The 21260-nt window shown below is 39.0% G+C and overlaps 1 long non-coding RNA gene and 1 pseudogene across 1 annotated transcript; one reads left to right on the forward strand and one right to left on the reverse strand.

Moving 5' to 3' along the window:
- Positions 1 to 2493: 2493 nt before the first annotated feature.
- LOC133612048 (U2 spliceosomal RNA) lies at positions 2494 to 2587 on the reverse strand (annotated as a pseudogene).
- Positions 2588 to 8352: 5765 nt separating this feature from the next.
- Positions 8353 to 8990, forward strand: LOC140678971 (uncharacterized). The gene is made up of 3 exons (XR_012050556.1): positions 8353 to 8489; positions 8619 to 8711; positions 8856 to 8990. It is a non-coding gene; the product is annotated as an uncharacterized lncRNA (long non-coding RNA).
- The last annotated feature ends 12270 nt before the right edge of the window (positions 8991 to 21260 follow it).

The following is a 21260-nucleotide window of genomic DNA, read 5'->3' on the forward strand; positions in this document are numbered from 1 at the left end:
AAGTTCGCCAGCCCCGATAACCACCAGGCGCAAGTGCTGCCACAAACCATAATATCGGCCCATTCCACCGCACCAGACCCAGCAGCCATGGGCGCCCACACCATAAACAATTTTGCAGCAGAAACAAAGGCTGCAGACCAGTTAAGCATAAATGGCTGTGAAAAAGGAGGCGATCACACTGCAAAGACAGACGATTGAGAGATAAAATATGTGTGCATGTCAATATATATGGACTGTTAAATATAGAAAAATTAAACATATCGTCTATTCAGCAAAAAAAATATATAGTATAGCTGCCGTAAGACTTAAGGGGCCGATTAAAACTAATTCAGTAGATTCGTTTTGGTGTCTGCTTGCATTTGTTTGAATGTTTTTGATATACTGTATGTATATATGTGAAGAAAAAAAAACAGCAACATGCATTTTCTTGCATCCGGATCATTTCAGACGCACAATCACAACACTAGCGCATCACAGAAAAATATTTACATTTTTAAATTTTACTTTAAAAACTGGCCACTCAGCCACCAGAATTTTACAGTAAAAGCAGTGGGGTTTTTACAGCATATAAAAACATTTAACAAATGGAATGGAATGGAAAAACAATACCACTGTTTTTAGCGGTAAAATTTAAGCAACAGCGCTGCCAATTTTTTATATTTTTTACTGTAAAAACTTGTTTTCTTTTGTCTGTTTTTTAATGTTTTAGCGTCATACTGTATATGGAAAAAAACAGTACCAAAGTTGATTTTACGGTAAAAAACAGTCGGCGGAATTTAACCATAACATCTATTGTAAATTTTACAGTCTACAATTTGATTGATCATTTGTTTTGAAATCATAAGTCAGGCAGATATTTAAGTACAGTATTTATCTTTATTTTAACAAAAAATATTTTTGGAATACATGATAACATAATATCATGTATTCCAAAAATATTTTTTACTGTGATGAGGTGGCGACTTTTCCAGGGTGTACCCCGCCTACCGCCCGAATGCAGCTGAGATAGGCTCCAGCGATCCCCCGTGACCCCAAAAAGGGACAAGCGGTAGAAAATGGATGGATGGATGGATATTGAATTTTAAAAGATATGCAATTGCATGCAGTTCATTGTTTTTAATGCCAAAAGGGAAAGAACAAATATATTTAGTAAGAAAAGATTAAGCATTTTATTAACGCATATTATTTCCAGGTTTTCGCGGGCCACATAAAATAATGTGGCGGGCCAGATTTGGCCCCCGGGCCTTGAGTTTGACACCTATACTGTGTAACAAAAGATCACAGGTTCTGTCATAAATGTGGAGTGTCCCCATGGTGACAGTCGGTATAGTACAGGCAAAATTCTCATTTAAATAACCATCACATTTGCACTTGTCAATCGCACAGTTGTTTACTATCCACATTCTATTTACAGTAGCACTTGTTTATTGGATCTTAGTAAAACCAGGCCCATAATGTCGATCAGCTGATCCGTCATGTTGTTTTGTACTCAAATATTCCAGAGAGAGCCAACGTGCTGTTCAGCGTCTTCCATGTTGACTTGTTTGCGTCTGCAGCCTGTCACTAATGGAGTAGCATTTGGTGCCACATGCTCTGCTCAATCAAATACTCTGCTCGGGAGAGACACTGGGGGACTTTTCTTTTCACACGACTCGATGGTGGCTGTCTTCAAAGGATGCAGCAGCTTCACAAGGTCTCTGGCCTTTCTCATATTGCAGCTGTCAAGTGTATCATTTGAGTCGGGTGATTTGTCTTTGACTGGTGAGAGCTTGCTGCTCAAGGTAAAAGAGCCACCATATCCATACTGTAAGTACAGTTACATCGCGTCTTAAAGTCCTTGCTTAACTTGTGGGCTGACACTTGTAGCTGCTTCTGCTTGGGATATAAACACACGGTATGTTGCCTCTACGTCTCACAAACAAGTTTTATAACTACGAGACAAATGGTCAATGACGTATATGTCCAGCCCAAGCCATGACATTTTGCTTGATGGCGGCCATGTTTTTCAACTAATCTTGCTCAAATTTCTTGCTCCACGTGCTTGTCGGCCTCCTAAAAGTACGTACCAAATTGTTTCTAGTCCGGCTCCGGTACTCTGGAATGCCCTACCATCAACAGTTAGAGATGCCACCTCAGTAGAAGCATTCAAGGCCCCCCTTAAAACTCATCTCTATTCAGCTTTTAAATAGATTTAAACCAGTTGACCTGCCACTTCTCTTTTCTGCCCCCTCTTCTGCATGGAAAGGTTACCAGGTGGCCACGGATAGTCTCTGGAGAAGTACCAGTCTGGAGGAGGAGGAGACACTAGCGGTTTTACGTCGTGACCCAGGGTGGACCACTCCTCTATGACATGGAAGAAGACCTCGTTGCCAGCTTTCCAATGGACTGGACTCTCACATTATCATTAATAATTCAATAACTGTACCCACTTGGCATCCATTGCAGCCGGTTACCCAGGAGGAGGGTCCCCACATTGAGTCGGGAGTCTTTCCCAAGGTTTCGTCTTTTTGCCATTTTGGGGTTTTGGAGTTTTTTCTGATAAGAACAGATACTACACTTGATCTTAGCCAAAAGGCCGAGAAGCGAAGAATCAGCACCTCCAAGTCCGAGTCCATGGTTCTCGCCCGGAAAAGGGTGAAGTGCCATCTCCGGGTTGGGGAGGAGACCCTGCCCCAAGTGGAGGAGTTCAAGTACCTTGGAGTCTTGTTCACGAGTGGTGGAAGAGTGGATCGTGAGATCCACAGGCGGATCGGTGCGGCATCTTCAGTAATGCGGACGCTGTATCGATCCGTTGTGGTGAAGAAGGAGCTGAGCCGGAAGGCAAAGCTCTCAATTTACCGGTCGATCTACGTTTCCATCCTCACCTATGGTCATGAGCTTTGGGTTATGACCGAAAGGACAAGATCACGGGTACAGGCGGCCAAAATGAGTTTCCTCCTCCCTTAGAGATAGGGTGAGAAGCTCTGCCATCCGGGAGGAGCTCAAAGTAAAGCCGCTGCTCCTCCACATGGAGAGGAGCCAGATGAGGTGGTTCGGGCATCTGGTCAGGATGCCACCCGAACGTCTCCCTAGGGAGGTGTTTAGGGCACGTCCAACCGGTAGGAGGCCACGGGGAAGACCCAGGACACGTTGGGAAGACTATGTCTCCCGGCTGGCCTGGGAACGCCTCGGGATCCCCCGGGAAGAGCTGGACGAAGTGGCTGGGGAGAGGAAAGTCTGGGCTTCCTTGCTTAGGCTGCTGCCCCCGCGACCCGACCTCGGATAAGCGGAAGAAGATGGATGGATGGATGGATGGAGTTTTCCTTCCCCAAATGTGGGTTTCAGATAGGGGACGTCATTGTGGTTTGTGCAGCTCTTTGAGGCACTTGTTATTAATGGCTATATAAATAAAACTTTGAGTGATTGATTGATTGTGGCAATTGGCAATTAAAGCAGGGATATTGTCATGGCGCAAGCACATGCCGCTGCGCATTCCTCAGTGCGCTCCGCTGAGCGCATCTCTGGGCACGCCCCTGCGCGCGCCTCTCCGGCCGCGCTTTTAAGCGGCTGTCTCCAATCTACAATCAACCCACCTGACACTGATGAGAGCTCTCCTGTCTTCTTAAGCCAGCGTGTCTTGCGTTCCAGTGCCAGAACGTAGCTACTTGTCTCGGTACAGTAAGCCCGACACGTCTCTAGCTCGCCTCGCCTATGTGCTTCCTTGCTCTCTGTGTTTACCCTCCTCTGTGCTCATTGTATCCTATCCTGTGTCATCACCCTGCAGTTCCTCTTCGTTCCCTGGATTCGAGTTGTGTGTCTCGTCTCCCCGGATTCCCTCTGGTCTTCTCGCTGCCTCCCTGGATCTCGACCTCTCGCCTGGACATGGACTCTGACGCCTCGCTCCTGCCCTTGACCTCTTGCTTGCCCACGGACCTCCGAGCCTGCCTTGCCCCTTCTGGACTTCCGCACCTCTCACAACACGCACCTTCAACATTGTACGGTAAAGCTCACCAGCTAGACGCACCACATAGTCAAACCATAAATGATTGGATTTATTACACACGTCATTTTTTATATTAATAAATACGCCTCAGGCTAAAAGACGTCCCTGCCTCAGTGCCAGCTTCTTCTCCACCGCACGTAACAGATATTCCACTAAATTGATTTGGGGTCCACATTTTAGGAAAGTTAATGACCCGGGGGCAGGACTCCACCCTTCACTATTACCCAGATATTGTATATATTTTTATCCATATTATTATAGAACCAGCGTCCTCTACAGTACACATTTGATTTAGGTCTATTTATTTTGTCAGAGTAACAGGAGCACTGTTTTCAAGGACCTTCTGTAGAAAACCTTGTCAAAGATCATCTTTATGACAGCACTTTTTAAGGCTCAGCTGCAAAAATGTAAGATTCTTACAAATTGTTTCTGAACTGAACTTACAAATGACTATACTGACTGTATCTGAAGTAAAAAGCTACAGAAACACCTGAGTTACATAAATCCCATCACAAAAAAGTGTAACTGCCAAAAAATATACATCAGGAGCACTTTCGTCTTTTATAGGAGTTTGCTGCAAAAATGCTTGTCTTGTTAATGCACAATTCTACAGCAATGCAAATTTTAGCAGTAAATTCAAACATCCAGCACACAAACTCACCGAGTTCTTTTATTTAAAAAAATAATGCTACCGTTTTACACTCTTGGACAGATAAGTACACAGCAATGCATTAAGGTGTGGGCAACGAGAGAATAATCAGATAAATAAATACTGTCTGATTTCTTTGTGGGAACAGGTGTCGCGGTGTGACACGTCATTAATCAATCACTGTTTAACAATGACTCGTGGTCTTGACCTTGCGACCCATAAGGAGATGCTCACGCCGGTTTGAATCTGTGTGAAGCCAAAGCTGGAGCGGACTAATGAGCTGATGTCGAACCTGTGTCACGTCCAAGAAAAGTGACGGTTTTTGGATCATGTGGGTAACAATAACTCAAACTCAATGTATACTGATAAGGATATAATAATATTCAATAGTAATCAGAATTTGTAGCCCCGCATTTTATCAGATTTTTTAAAATCTTTTTTTGAAGGGAAAACACTCCAGTTTATTAATTTTGTCTCTGAAAATTCAAAAATTAGATCAGGTAATCATTCGTAAATGCGGGATGATAAAGTACAGCATAAAAATATAGAATCCTGAAGAGACAGTCAGAAAGCTGCTTGAAAACGGTCTGTAAAACATAATCCATGCAACATTTTGACTCAAGAACCACCATTACATGTTATGTAGACCACAAGAAAATGTAGAAAAAAAATCTAAATATTAACACTTTAACTGTGCGCACATGAAGACTCTGTAGCCAGCTGGGTGAGAGTATGGTCCTAGTGCCCGCCTCAACATTCCCTTTTCTAATTACACAGCGAGAGACAAGTAAGCTGTGTTTCCTTCCAAGCAGTTTTCCATCATTACGCCTTCATCAAGGCAGAGTCCGTTACACGTTTTAATGCAGCTGAGTAGCAATTTAAGGTTGATATATTTCGGGATTGCAAATGAGAAGTTTAAAGAAACAAATAAACAAGATCTGCACAGTGGTAAGCTGACGCCGCCCCGAAGGCAATAAGCATTTACTGTACGCCGCAGTCAACTTTGACATTTATCGATAAGCTAAACCGTGAGATTGATCACATGATAAAGGGGTGTATTTATAAAGTAATGTTGCCTTCCTTCATACGTCCGGGAAACAAGTCGTTTGGAATTTGCTCCATCTGTGACATTTTTGCCATTGCTGACGTCAGCGGATTATCTATATATAGCATAAATTTACCCAAAGGGCTTTGCGCGGATCCCCCATAGCAGTCTACGCTGTATAAGCTCCTTCTCTTTCTATATCCTCTTGTTGTGTGGCAGACTGGCTCGTAAATGCATGTGCATCCTCCACTGTTGCCATTTCTAATACAAAGGAGCGTATAGTTCTAACTTAATCTGTTGGTAGACTCGCTATGGAAAGATGGCAAAGAGAAGACGCTGTCGAAGTGGAGGCACATAGATAACCCTGCCAAGGCGCCCACAAAACGGCACATCCTGAAGAGACAATCAGAAGGTGGCTTGAACATGGTCTGTAAAACATAATCTATGCTAGGGCTGGACGAAAAAGTATACCTCGATATATTTTTACTTAAACTCGATATTCGATAAATATCTCGATATATTTTTCGGTGAAAGTGAACATATAAAGATATTCATTTTTGAGCGATATTCAGTGAAATTGAAGTGAATGACAACTGTACTGTAAACGGTCAGTGGCACTTTTGTTAACCCAGTTAGTCAAGATGGGTATTAAAAGCACAGAAAATAAACTGTTTAAGTAGTACAGAATTACATAACATAAATAAAATAGAAAAATATTTTTTCTACGTAAAATAAATAACATAGCTTTGCAAATAATACAAAATGTATCAAACTCAGATAAAAAAAATAAAATTGCAGGCAGGCACTTTTCAATTCCCTTTTTAATTTAATTCTCGTCGTCATTTGGGATGTCTGTAGTGATTTCCCTTTCGATGACCCGCCCTATCTTGCCTCTGATTGACCTGTCCCTAACCCAGCGTTTCTCAAAGTGTGGGGCGCGCCCCACTGGTGGGGAATAGAGACATGACAGGTGGGGCGCGAGCAGAGCCGGCCCAAGGCATAAGCGTACTAAGCGCTTGCTTAGGGCCCCGCGGCCACCAGGGGGCCCCCAAAAGCAATTAACAAAAAATTCTCATTTTTTAATTTTTGCATGTACGAGTCTGACTGATGATTTCTAAATGATCAAAGATATATTATTGTACAAAAACACAATTTTAGTTCAACGGAGTGCTGCTGCTGATCTAGGCCTAGTGATTCTTCCTGCCTCTCTTTAAATGTAAAGCTGACTCTGCTGCACCTGTGACGTTTGCCGTGCATTGCGTGCAATGCCAGTGCGCACTGGGCATCAAAAGCGCAGATAGAGGCAAAACAATGTCACAAAAAAGGACATATCCTTCAGGTGCAGAAAAAAGGAAGAAGAAGAAAGTGGAAGAGGAGAAAAAAAGGCCATGATAAAGGTATGTTTGCATGACTTAGCTGTAATTAGCTTTAGCTAGGTGACGTTAGCTAGCTAGCGCGGTGCTAGCAATATGTTTTTAGTATCAGGTTACTAGTGAGATATGTTGTTTGCACAAATTGTTTGCAGCAGAGCACGGTAATTTATTTGAGTAAAACATACTTGCCAACCTTGAGACCTCCGATTTCGGGAGGTGGGGGGCGTGGTTGGGGGCGTGGCTAAGAGGGGAGGAGTATATTTATAGCTAGAATTCACCAAGTCAAGTATTTCATAAAAATATATATATACATATATATATATATATATATATATATATATATATATATATATATATATATATATATATATACATATATATATATATATATATATATATATATATATATATATATATATATATATATATATATATACACAGTATGTATAGTAAAATAAATATATATATATATATATATGATTAAATAAACATTTATTTATATATATATATATATATATATATATATATATATATATATTATATATATATATATATATATAGCTAGAATTCACTGAAAGTGAAGTATTTTCTTTTATATATATATATATATATATATATATATATATATATATAATATATTTATCTATATATATATATGTATATATATATATATATAAATATATTTATCTATATATATATATATATATGTATATATATATATATATATATATACATATATATATGTATACATATATATATATATATATATATGTATACATATATATATATATATATATATATATATATATATATATATATATATATATATATATATATATATATATATATATAGGGACAGAGACAGCGCACAGTGCATGTGGATCACATGTTACCATGGCGAGAAAACATGGAGAGACTGGAATGTAATAGAGTGATCTACGTTTGTCTGTTGCCATCTCCTGGTGAATGTTGGCTATAGCGTACTGGGGTTACTTTTTGGTTGGCCAACGATTTACGTGGTGTTGCGCACCTGACGTCAAGTGTGTGAGTCTGTTCTGAAGTCTACAGTAAAGAGACGTACTTCATCCCCTCGCCTGTTTATTGCCCCCAACTCAATATATTACAACAACATTGCTCCATGCAGACCCTCCAGGTCCGCATGGAGCTGGAGGGGGCGTGGCCTCCAGGTCCGCCTGAATTTCGGGAGATTTTCGGGAGAAAATTTGTCCCGGGAGGTTTTCGGGAGAGGCGCTGAATTTCGGGAGTCTCCCGGAAAATCCGGGAGGGTTGGCAAGTATGGTTTAAAATAAACATTATTTTTTACATCAACTCGTAAGTTGTGTGAAACTTCCCCAGGAGCATTGTTGAAATACTTTGGAGGCACAGAATCAGCCCAGAGCCAGTCCACATCCTCAGGCTCAACTGTGAGTGATGAATCAGGTGAGGAAAAGACTGTCACCATACAGTATACATTTAATTTCTTAGTGTAAACATTACACCTGAAGGGAAATTAATATAGTCAAAGTGTGTCATTAATATGTGTGCCTATATGTATGTATTTCATCTTAGGTCCATCTCCATCCTCTACAGTGCTCTCTCACACACCTCCATCCTCTGTGCCCACTGTCCCCTCCATGTCTGAAACCACAGCTGATTTATCTAGTAAGTTAACTGCAAAACACCCTTTATAATTGCTCATTGTACTGCAGAACATTCTGAGATTAATAATTATGTCCAACAGTGCAATTTAATGACCTTATAGGTCCTTCTTTTTTAGTCATTGTCTTTCTTTGGTCACTTCCTCAGCAACTTCCACCACAACGTCCCCTTCACACCATGGACCATCATCAGCTCCGCCAGTTGACCCAGCTGAGTGGCCTTCTTTCATCTCAGATTCAGACAGGACTGAGCAGATGATCAGAGGACCACTGTCTATTAAGGATAACTTTTCATTCCCCAAACGGCATGATGGACGAAGTTTTCATTATCATTATACCTACAGACAGCTAGTCAATGGGGAAAAAGTCAAGCGTAGCTGGCTGACTTATTCAAGAAGTAAAGATGCAGTCTATTGCTTTTGCTGCAAATTATTTTCCAAAAAGTCCTTAAAAGTGGCAGCCGAGGGACAGTGGGATTGGGTCAACATAGGTGCACTGCTGAAACAGCATGAAAACAGTGAAGATCATTGTAGCAACATGGTGAAATGGAAGGAATTTGCCTTGCGTCTTTCAAAGGGGAAAACTATTGATGAATTTAACTTCAGTAGACTGCGCTCTCTTTGCACAAAGTAAATATTAAATATGAACAATTAACTAAAAATATAAACTAGTAATTAAAGACTAATATGTACACGACTGATGAGACAAGATGACACTTTTACTGTAAATACAAAGCTTTATCACTTGGACTGTTCAACCCCAGGCCACTCTTGTAGCTGAATGTTTTCTACATTTTAAGATTAGGAACCATATGTGGCACTCTGGACATCATTCGTTCATTCATTGGTATTATTTATGTTCTTAACTGGGCCACCCCCATATCTTTATAAATGACATGTTATTTGTAAAGACATGCCAGGCTGACAATAGGATAATGTAAACAACACTGCCAGAGCCGCAATGAGTTTATAGTAGGTGTGTGAATGATAAACAATCAATATTATTGGCAGAAATAGAGGGCCCCAAAATCTAATTTTGCTTAGGGCCCCATGGAGGCTTGGGCTGGCACTGGGCGCGAGGAACGGGAGGAAATTTCACTTTACTTTTTTTTTTAAATTATTATATTTTTAGATTATTTTTTTTGCTATGCTTTCATTTTCTATACACACTGTAAATCACTTTGTGATTCTGTCTGTGAAATCCGCTATATAAATAAATGGAAATTACCGGTACTTATTTTTACTGTAGGCTTTATATTTCTCGGTAGGAGCGAAAGTTTGACAGACATCGCAACAGTAACTAATGGGGGCGGGGCTAAGCGGAACAAACTTTCGAGCGGATGGGTAGCAGGCTAATGTGTGGATCACAATTACACAAATATATACATTTGTGACTCGCACCTCAAAGGTCGTCGAGCCAGAGCCAGCGCCTGCAGAGAAACAAAAATGTGACGAGCACGCACTGTGTCATTCACCGGGAAGCACTCGCGTCAAGGAAGCTCAGCCCCGAACTCAATGAGGTTTTAACAGATGTTGTGAGCGCGGTAAATTTGATCAAAACACGACCACTGAAAGCGCGACTGTTCTCTGCACTGTGTGAAGAAATGGGAGCTGATCATACAGCCGTGCTGTTTCACAGTGAAGCAAGGTGGCTCTCCTGGGGGAAAGTGCTGTCACTTGCCCTGTCTTGCCAAATGCATAGCTCCTCCTTTTTTTTTTGCAAAGATTGCAAAGTGGCACTTTTATTGTATTTATTATTGAACTTGATGCAAGTTATTTGATTTATTATTGAACTTGATGCAAGTTATAACACTTTTTTTGATTTATTATTGAACTTGATGCAAGTTATAACACTTTTTTTGATTTATTATTGAACTTGATGCAAGTTATAAAACTTTTGTTTTATTTATTATTGAACTTGATGGAAGTTATTTTATTTATTATTGAACTTGATGCAAGTTATTGGATTTATTATTGAACTTGATGCAAGTTATAACACTTTTTTTGATTTATTATTGAACGTGATGCAAGTTATAACACTTTTTTTTATTATTGAACTTGATGCAAGTTATAACACTTTTTTTGATTTATTATTGAACTTGATGCAAGTTATAACACTTTTATTTGATTTATTATTGAACTTGATGCAAGTTATAACACTTTTTTGATTTATTACTGAACGTGATGCAAGTTATAACACTTTTTTGGATTTATTATTGAACTTGATGCAAGTTATAACAGTTTTTTTTATTTATTATTGAACGTGATGCAAGTTATAACACTTTTTTTGATTTATTATTGAACTTGATGCAAGTTATAAAACTTTTGTTTTATTTATTATTGAACTTGATGGAAGTTATTTTATTTATTATTGAACTTGATGCAAGTTATACCACAGCTGCACAGTTATTTTATTTATTATTGAACTTAATGTTATTTTATGTTATTGAGTTCGAATGTATACAACTTGATGTTCAATAAATTTGAAAATGTTAAAGCTTGGCATTAGCGCTCTGTTGGGGCGATGGGGGCAGGTGGGGCTTGAAAACTCCCCCTTGTCCAAAGTGGGGGATGACAAAAAAAGTTTGAGAACCACTGCCCTAACCAGTCGTGACTCATCATAGTAAACAACCAACCAATCATGGATGTTCTTATACGTGCAAGCACGTCTTGGAAGGAGGAAGGGGAGGGGTTTAGTAGCCCATGGAGGCGGAGCGGGGGAGAAGAAGGAACACAACAAATAAGCGGCTTTTGGTCATTTTAACATGAAATGAATTATATCGATATTATGATATTTTCTTAATTCATATCTTGTTTAAAAACATATCGATATATCTTACAAACTCGATATATCGCCCAGCCCTAATCTGTGCAACATGTTGACTAAAGAACCACTATTACATGTTATGTAGATCATAAGGAAGTGTTTTAAATGTAGGAAAAAAAAATCATAATATGACCCCTTTAAAGGTATAGACTCACTTACCAACAAGACTGAAACTCGGCTCAATAGATGAAAAAAGGCTGTTTCAGTAACATTCTTAATTTGCAGCTGAAAAGAGAGAGTCTGGTCAAAAATAGTGCCAAGATTTTTTGCATAATCACTTTGGCCAATTGTTTTATTATCAAAATTCAAAGATTCCCACAATATAATAATCATACCCACTTGACATCCATTGCAGCCAAGCACCCTGGAATGGGGGACTTTACATATGCAAGGTTTTTTGTTTTTCCCTAGTTGAGGTCTTTTAAGTTTTTCTTTGCCTGGATGTAGGTATAGATCAGTAGATGTTGCGAGGCTATATTGGTAAATTCTGGCTGATATTTTTTTTTCAATGGATTGACTGCATCTGAAGTAAACAAGCTACAGCAACACCCTAGTTGTATAAATCTCTTTACAAAAGAAAGAACAAAAATGACAAAAGAAGAGGATTGAAATGGGCGCCATGAGAAATGCCTATATAAATCACAAATCTGGACCCCAAGGATACATATGCAATAATTTTGACTAAAACCCCATAGGGCGGGGGTCGGCAACCCGCGGCTCTAGAGCCGCATGCGGCTCTTTAGCGACGGCCTAGTGGCTCTCTGGAGCTTTTTCAAAAATGTATGAAAAATGGAAAAAGATGAGGAGGAAAAAAAAAACATTTTTTGTTTTAGTACAGTTTCTGTAGGAGGACAAACATGACACAAACCTCCCTAATTGTTGTAAAGCACACTGTTTATATTAAACATTAGAGATGTTACCGGCCGATAAATGCGTTAAAATGTAACATTGTGTATATAAATATATATATATTGAAATAATATCGGATATTATCGGTATCGGTTTTTTTATTATCAGTATCGTTTTTTTATTTTTATTTTTTTTATTAAATCAACATAAAAAACACAAGATACACTTTCAATTAGTGCACCAACCCAAAAAAACTCCCTCCCCCATTTACACTCATTCACACTCAATCAGAAAAAAGGGTTGTTTCTTTCTGTTATTAATATTCTGGTTCCTACATTATATATCAATACAGTCTGCAAGGGATACAGTCCGTAAGCACACATGATTGTGCGTGCTGCTGGTCCACTAATAGTACTAACCTTTAACAGTTAATTTTACTAATTTTCATTAATTACTAGTTTCTATGTGACTGTTTTCATATTGTTTTACTTTCTTTTTTATTCAAGAAAATATTTTTAATTTATTTATCTTGTTTTATTATTATTTTTAAAAGTACCTTATCTTCACCATACCTGGTTGTCCAAATTAGGCATAATAATGTGTTGATTCCACGACTGCATATATCGGTTGATATCGGTATCGGTAATTAAAGAGTTGGACAATATCGGTATATCGAATATCGGCAAAAAGCCATTATCGGACATCCCTATTAAACATGCTTCACTGATTCGAGTATTTGGCAGCACCGTTTTGTCCTACTAATTTTGGCGGTCCTTGAACTCACCGTAGTTTGTTTACATATATAACTTTCTCTGACTTTCTAGGACGTGTTTTATGCCACTTCTTCACGTCTCATTTTGTCCACCAAAAATTTTAACGTTGTGCATGAATGCACAAAGGTGAGTTTTGTTGATGTTATTGACTTGTGTGGAGTGCTAATCAGACATATTTGGTCACTGCATGACTGCAAGCTAGTTGATGCTAACATGCTATTTAGGCTAGCGATATGTACATATTGCATCATTATGCCTCATTTGTAGGTATATTTGAGGTCATTTAGTTTCCTTTAAGTCCTCTTAATTAAATGTATATCTCATGACACATTATCTGTATGTAATATGGCTTTTAATTTTTTGCAGCTCCACACAAATTTGTTTTTGTATTTTTGGTCCAATATGGCTCTTTCAACATTTTGGGTTGCCGACCCCTGCCATAGGGGGTGCCACATGTCATTTACAGTATGGAAAAATGAGGACCTCGAGCCCCCATGGGTTGTACACGTAGCACCCTACACGGCAAAAAAAACAAAACTAAAATAGACACAACAGGATATTCAACCTTTTTAGAGTAGATAGTGAAAATGAGATGCTGCTTCCTCACTTTGTATACTGATGAGCTGCAAAGTAGGACTGCCACGGTGGATAAAATGCACAGATTATTGAAGTTTAGGGCACGTATGCCACAGCCTCGAGTCAATTATACCACCAGCTGTTATGTGATAACGCGTGTGTGAGTGTAGTGGAGGATTCTTCCTTGCTTTTTCCAATTTCCTCAAGATGGCAGGCGGTTGGCGGCAAACAGAGATGTTTATGCACTCCAGCCATCGATCTATTTTCCAGCACAGAAGGCTGTGATTGCTTTTTGGAAGGAGGACAGATCTGAGTCCTACCTGACAAGGATTACAATCCAATCTGTTTGTATGCTATGGAAATATCTGTTTGTTGGACACAAGTACTGCTTCAAAGGACATTACTGGTGTAGTTAAACATGTTTTTTGGACGCAGTTGTTGGGTCTAAAAGATGATGTATATGTATGTCGGTAAATAAAATGCTTATTGTTCCTATGGAGAGATCATTTACAATATGTTCTTAAAACATGTCTTGCCGAATGACACAGCAGCAGGATGGAGGAGATGGGATTCAAACCTGTTACTAGACAATCTGCTCTACATTGAAAAAAAAATCTGCAGATTTTATGGTGGAAAAAAACTTCAGCTCAGTTGCAAGATTTTTATTGTAAAATGTACGGTGTTTTTTTTTTTACAATGCATTAGCGTAAAAATGTTTTTTGTTTTGACATTAAACATTTTTTTTACTGTAAAATTCACAGTAGTTTTTACAAATCACTACTGCAAATTGAAAAAACGGAACTCTGTCTGTTTTTTATGGTAAAATTCTGGCGACTGAAATACATGTTTTTTTTACCATAAAATCTAAGGTAGTTTTTTACATCAAGTTACGGTAAATGTAAAAACGGTACCAATTTTAATTTTAAGGTAAAATTCTGTTGCCAGTTTTTTTTTTACTGTAAAATCTACAGCAGTGTTTTTAGTGTGCATTACTGTGAATGGAAAAACGTTACCACTGTTATTTTTACAGTAAAATTATGTTGACTGAGTTGCAAGTTATTTGTTTTTTTACTGTAAAATCTACAAGAGTTTTTACAGTTCATTACTGTAAATGGAAAAACGGTACCACTTTTCTTTTTACGGTAAAATAGTTTTTTACTGCAAAATCTAAGTTTGTTATTTTCACAGCGCATTACTGGAAATGGAAAAACGACACCACTGTTATTTTTACAGAAACATTCTGGTTACTGAGCTACCAGTTAATTACCATAAAATCTATGATAATTTTTAGAGCATTACTCTAAATGCAAAAACAGTAAACTTTTAATTTTTACAATACAATTCTGGCAACTTTACTGCAGTTTTTTTTCAGTGAATTCCAGTCGTTTTTACAGTGCATTATTATACATTGACAAACGGTACCACTTGTATTTCTACTGTAAAACTCTGACGACTGCGCTTTACTATTAGTATTTTATCTTGCTGATTATGGGGGACCAGACAAGTTTTGTTTCTTCCCACTCATTTTGGACAGTTACTCACATGAGCAAAATGTGTGCTTGCGAAGTTTTAACATGTTCCAAATAAATAGAATTGAAATTGAGCTGCCAAGTTTTTTAACTTAAAATCTACAGCAGAAGTTTTTACAGTGCAATAATGTAAATGGAAAAACGGTCCACTGTTAATTTTACAGTAAAATTCTGTCGATTGAGCTGCCAGTTTTCTGCAAAATTTACTGACTCTTTTTTACAGTGTAACTCTTGAACCACCTAGTCGTAACTATCAGAATAAAGTCAACATATGGCAAAAAATATTATATATACTGTAATAATAATAATGAATTATTCTAAAATGGTAAATAGAATAAAGTATTTTAACGAAAAAAGTGTCGAGAATTGTATTTTTTCTATGTAATTTGATGTAGTATTACAAAAAATACAATAATCTTACGATAATCCACTCCCACCTCTAAAAAGCACTTCCAAAGGTTTTTAGGTTTTGCGAACGTTGACAGACTCAAATTGTTGTTCACGTCTGCACCGCGTCTTGCTCATCCTAACACTTCTTCTCTATTTTTTGTTGAGGTCGACACATCTGACTCAACCTTCGACCAGAGACTGCACCTCTGCACCTTTTTCTCCTGTCGCCTGACTCCAGCAGAATGCAATTATGACATTGGCAATACAGAACTACTCGCCGTTGTTTTGGTTCTTCAAGAATGGAGGCACTGGCTGGAAGGCTCGGAGATTCTTTTTGCTGTGTTCACGGACCACAAGAATCTAGCCAACATTTCGAGGCTCAACCTGTAACAGGCAAGGTGGGCACTAGCTTTCGCCAGATTCAACTTCACCATGACCTTCCGCCCCTGATGCCAGAACGGTAAACCAGACACTGTCTAAAATATACTGCTGTCACTCAAAAGAGGTCAAGGCAGAGACCATCATCCCTCTGTCACGATTGCTGGGGGCGTTATAGTGGGACATTGAAGGTCATGTGCATGAACTTTCCCTCTCCCAAGAGCTGTCTTCCAGGGCGTTTGTTCGTGGTCCCAGAGCTTCGTCCTGAACTGGGCCCACAGCTCCAAGCTTGCCTGCCACCCGGGGATTACCCGTACATCTTTTCTTTTATCCCAGCGCTTCTGGTGGCCTAGTTTCAGGACTGACGTCAAGGAGTTTGTGTCTGCCTGTGCCACCTGTGCCCGTAATAAGGCTTCTAATTGGGCACCAGCTGGTCTTCTGCGCTCACTTCCCATCCCCTCAAGCCCATGGTCCTATGTGGCGTTGGACTTTGTCACAGGACTTCCACCATTCAATGGCAAAACAGTTATATCAACTTTGGTGGACCGTTTTTCAAATAGGGTCCATTTCATCGCTTTTCCCAAGTTGCCTTGTGGTTTCAGACAAAGGGCCACAATTTTCTTCTGCTGTTTGGAAGGCCTTCTGTAAGTCTTTAGGAGCATTGCCCAGCCTTTCTTTGGGATACCACCCTCGGACCAATGGTCAGACTGAGCGTGCCAATCCAGATCTGGAGGTTGCCATCAGTTGCGTTTTCCACCAGCAGCCGGCCTCCTGGGCATTCAGCCTACCTTGGATTGAGTAATAATAATAGTAATACCCCCATAATACACTAGTCAGCTCTGCTACAGACATGTCTCCTTTTCACTCCGTCTACAGGTACCAGCCTCCCGCATTTCCTTCTCAGGAATCCAAGGTTGTCATCCTGTCTGTGGCTGCACACCTCCGCTGCGCAGGTCAAGCCTGGCATAATGCCAGGACTGCACTTTCACCCACCTTAGAGCGCAACCAGCGTCTCGCCAACTGCCACTGCAGCACAACACCAGAATACAAGCCTGGTCATCTCGCGACCTACTTCTTCAGGTGGACTCCAAGAAACTGCAACCAAGGTTTATAGGTCCTTATCCCATTGAGCGAGTAATCAATTCCTCTTCTTTACAACTACATCTTCCGGACTCTCTCAGGATACATCCCTCTTTCCATGTCTCTCTGCTCAAGCCAGTTACCTCCAGGCCCTTGAGCCCTCCGGAAGTGCCGTTTCCACCTCCCAGGCTTATTGATGGTCATCCCACATTTATAGTCAAGGCCATTTTCGACGTGAGGAGAAGTGGCAGCGGTTTCTAGTATCTGGTCGACTGAGAAGGTTACAGCCCTGAAGACCAATCCTGGGTTCATCGTTCCCTTATTCTAGACCCAACATTAGTATCTATGTTTAATGATCATTTTCCAGAGAAGCCAGGTAAACTGCCAGGTGCCGTCCATTAAGGAGGGGGCTACTGTTGTGTTTTGTTCTCCTGCCTATTGTTTTGTGCCTGCCTTTTCCCTGTTGTGCTTTTTGTTTCTCAGTTGATTCTTCCTCGGCGAGGTGCGGACCTGGCCACACCCGCAGCTAATCAGTCCATGGACTACTTAAGCTTGGCATACACAGCTGTGCTTTGCCGGGTATTGTTCCCTGTCCTCTCACGTTGGATGCTTTGCTAGACCTCCAAATCCGGGTACGTTTTATCGCTTTCTTATTTTACGCATAACCTCTGTGTGTTTTTTCTATCCTCCCTAAGGTTGAGTGGATATCTTTTTGTGGACTTTTCCTTCGCTCAGTGTGTGCTGGCCTTTCCCCTCGCCGACCTCTGAGGTTCCAGTTAATAGACTACTTCTTATGGTGTGCGTTTCTGCCCCATAATCTTTTGTTTGCATTTTTGGACTTAAATAAAGACGTTTTCTGTTTTGATACCATCTCGCCTCCCGTCTCTGCTTCTAGGGTCAACACCTTGTCCAAGTCGTAACAAGTTCATGAGGCGCAATGTTTGGCCATCCGATACCCATGACGATAAACAAAAACTTGGGTAAAATTTTTGTCGAACTGAATGATCCAAAAAGTGAAGCGTACAAAAACCGAGGTACCATTAATTGCACTGTATATCAAAGAGTTTTTATGTGGTCTTTATGTTCCTTTCATTGAAAACGTCAGAGGTCCAGTAGAAAGAACACAAGAGGAGGTGAAAGTCTAAAAATACTTTGGTCAAGCTGACAAAAAAGGGCAAAGTGATTCCAGGTAATGCGACTGCTGCGTCATGGCAGTCAGGCCAGTTTGGGTTTCTGGTCAGTCTATCAGACTGTGCAGCTGCGTCTGGACCAAATGAATTACTCCTTTGGCTCTGTGGCGATTGGAACGCTCCAACGTGTGTGATGGTCTTATGAGTGCATATCCTCATACAGACACAATGAGACTAAAAACTGATACTACTACTCATGTTGGCTTAGAAGTGTTGTATGTATCTATGCATTTCTTTTTTATGTCATACTTAAAAATAGGGATGGGATATAGGGATATTTACCTACCTAATGTTCGTACATCCACACGCACATTCAATATACAAACATACACATACTGTACATATACATTCACTGTACAAACACATATACACATTCTGTACATATACATTCATTGTACAAACACATATACACATTCTGTACATATACAAGTACATATGCATACTTACACTCATGCACATAATCACGTTTCATCAAACATATATTAACGTTGTTGCCCTAGGGTAAACTGGGTGTAACACATGGCACACTGACAAAGCTTAACCTATTGTGACTATAACAATCTACAAGGTTAATGTAGGTTGCTTCTCTTTCTCCCCCTCCATTTTTCTGCATTCTTTCGTATCTCAAGTTATCATTACGTATATGTATTGTTGCATTTAAACAACTGTATTGTTGATAATAAAGGTAAATTATTGGTATTGTTCATTATCAATAGCGCTATTTCTATTGGTATTTGTATTGATCCATTTGTAGTGTAATAATGCTCATTGTTATTTCTGTATTATTTTTTATTTTTCGCTAACTGCTTATTTGCTATTACTTTTACCATCATATTTGTACATGTCATATTTGCTGATGTTGCTCTATTGTTGTTGTTGTTGTTGTTTGCTCTTGTTGTTTTTGTCTCTCTGTCTAATCCCCCTCTTGTCCCCACAATTTCCCCCTCTGTCTTCTTTTTTTTTCTCTTTCTATCCCCTCCTGCTCCGGCCCGGCTGCACTAAATGATAATATAAATACATTTAATAAAGTCAAATACAAATAAGGCAACAAGAGAAGTATCCTACACTTCTCTTTTGTAAAGTAAATCTGAACAGCCGACATGGGCATCTACATCAACTATATGATTTGCCTGAGAAGCTGGACAGGACATTAAAAAAAAAAAAAAAAAAAAAAAAAAAAAAAAATAGGGATGGCAAAAATAGTCTAATAATCGTGATAAATACTGGAGTGTCCCGATACTACTTTTTCAATTCTGATACGAAACCGATATTGCAGCCATAATTGGCCGATAATGATCCGATACCAGCACAAATACTACATACTTATTTTGATGTGTGTATATTAAAAAAGGCTTGATCAAATTATATTTTGCTGTGATAATGTGGACTATCCAAAAAAATAAACTAATTCCGCCATAGAGTGACCCGAAGCGCAATGTGGTGATCGATGACTGAATACTATTTTAATTAGTAAGCCATATTTGAGGACATTTTTCACAAAAACTAGTGGGTTTTAGTTATCAGCAATTATTTGTTATTATAGACTTTACCTAACATCACTGGTACTCTCTGCAGTTGAGTGTACTGTATGGGCTATTTAGACACAATAATGAATTAATATTATCATAAATTATCAATTAATTTAGGCCAAAAAAAAAAAAAATACACTTTTCAGCATTAGACTTAAGCCGCAGACTTCAGAGCGCAACGTGGCGAAGGACGACTACGTATATATTACTGTATATATATTATTTATTTGAGGACATTTTAACAAAATGCAGTTAATTTCAGTTATTTGGCTGCTATTATAGACCTCACCTAATAAATAGCCTCTCTCTAACATACCTGGTACTCTCTGCGGTTAAGTGCACTATATGGGCTATTTAGACAAAAATTAAGGCCCCCCCCACAACTCTGACAGGGACAAGCGGTAGAAAAAAAATGGATATATTGATTAGTTAACTATTGTAAATTATTATAATTTAGGTTAAAAAAATGCAGAATTTTTATTTTTAAAAATACAAATCCGCAATAGAGCAAAATGCAGAGCAAAGAGACGACTGTATAATTATTTTAACTGCAACGCAATATTTATTTGAGGAAATTTGAACAAAAAGTAGTCTTTTTCAAATGCCCTCTCTCTAACATACTTGGAACTCTCTGCAGTTGAGTGTGCTGTATGAGCTATTGAGACAAAAAAAGGTTGATTGTTAGTAAATCGATACATACAATGCAGCTAAGATAAGTTTAATTTATTTGGTATTGTGCCTTAAACAATTATTTTCCATAATAAAAATGTTGGGGTTGTACTCACTTTTGTGAAAAATGAGGCTAATGTTGCCCATTTTCTCATCTTTTTAATAAATTAACAATGAATTAAAAAACAATATTTTTTTTTCTAATTTCTTCCTGTATTGTTCTGCATCTTTTTTCCTCTCTCCTCAGCATCCCGCCACACACAGACCTCCCACTTCAGGCTGAGTGGAAACACTCGATTTTACAGCCCTGATCGCACACATTGACTGCTTTCCAACTACCACCTGTTGTGAATGCATGATAGCGCTGCAAAAATATGATAGGGATCTGAGCCGAGGATGTCGTTGTGGCTTGTGCAGCCCTTTGAGACACTCGTGAATTAGGGCTATATACCGTAAATAAACTTTGATTGATTGATTGATAGAAACATACAGATTTCTGCTTTGTAACAACAACAAAGACAAAAAAGGAAGCTCTCCATCAACAAATCAATATCAAATCTGATGTGTTATTTTGCCTTTTCTGCTGAAATCATTGAGTGTAAAATTTTATGCATTTACTGGCAATCATGAAATAACAGCAGCAGCTTCTTGTAACGTAAGTTATGTTATCACGGACAGCTTCATCTTGGAAAATATACCTCCCTGACTGTAATAATGATACTAATTACTTTGACGGATGTGCGTTATATTAGTCTGTCTGCCGC

This window comes from Nerophis lumbriciformis, linkage group LG08 (assembly GCF_033978685.3).
Source record: "Nerophis lumbriciformis linkage group LG08, RoL_Nlum_v2.1, whole genome shotgun sequence".
Lineage (NCBI taxonomy): Eukaryota > Metazoa > Chordata > Actinopteri > Syngnathiformes > Syngnathidae > Nerophis > Nerophis lumbriciformis.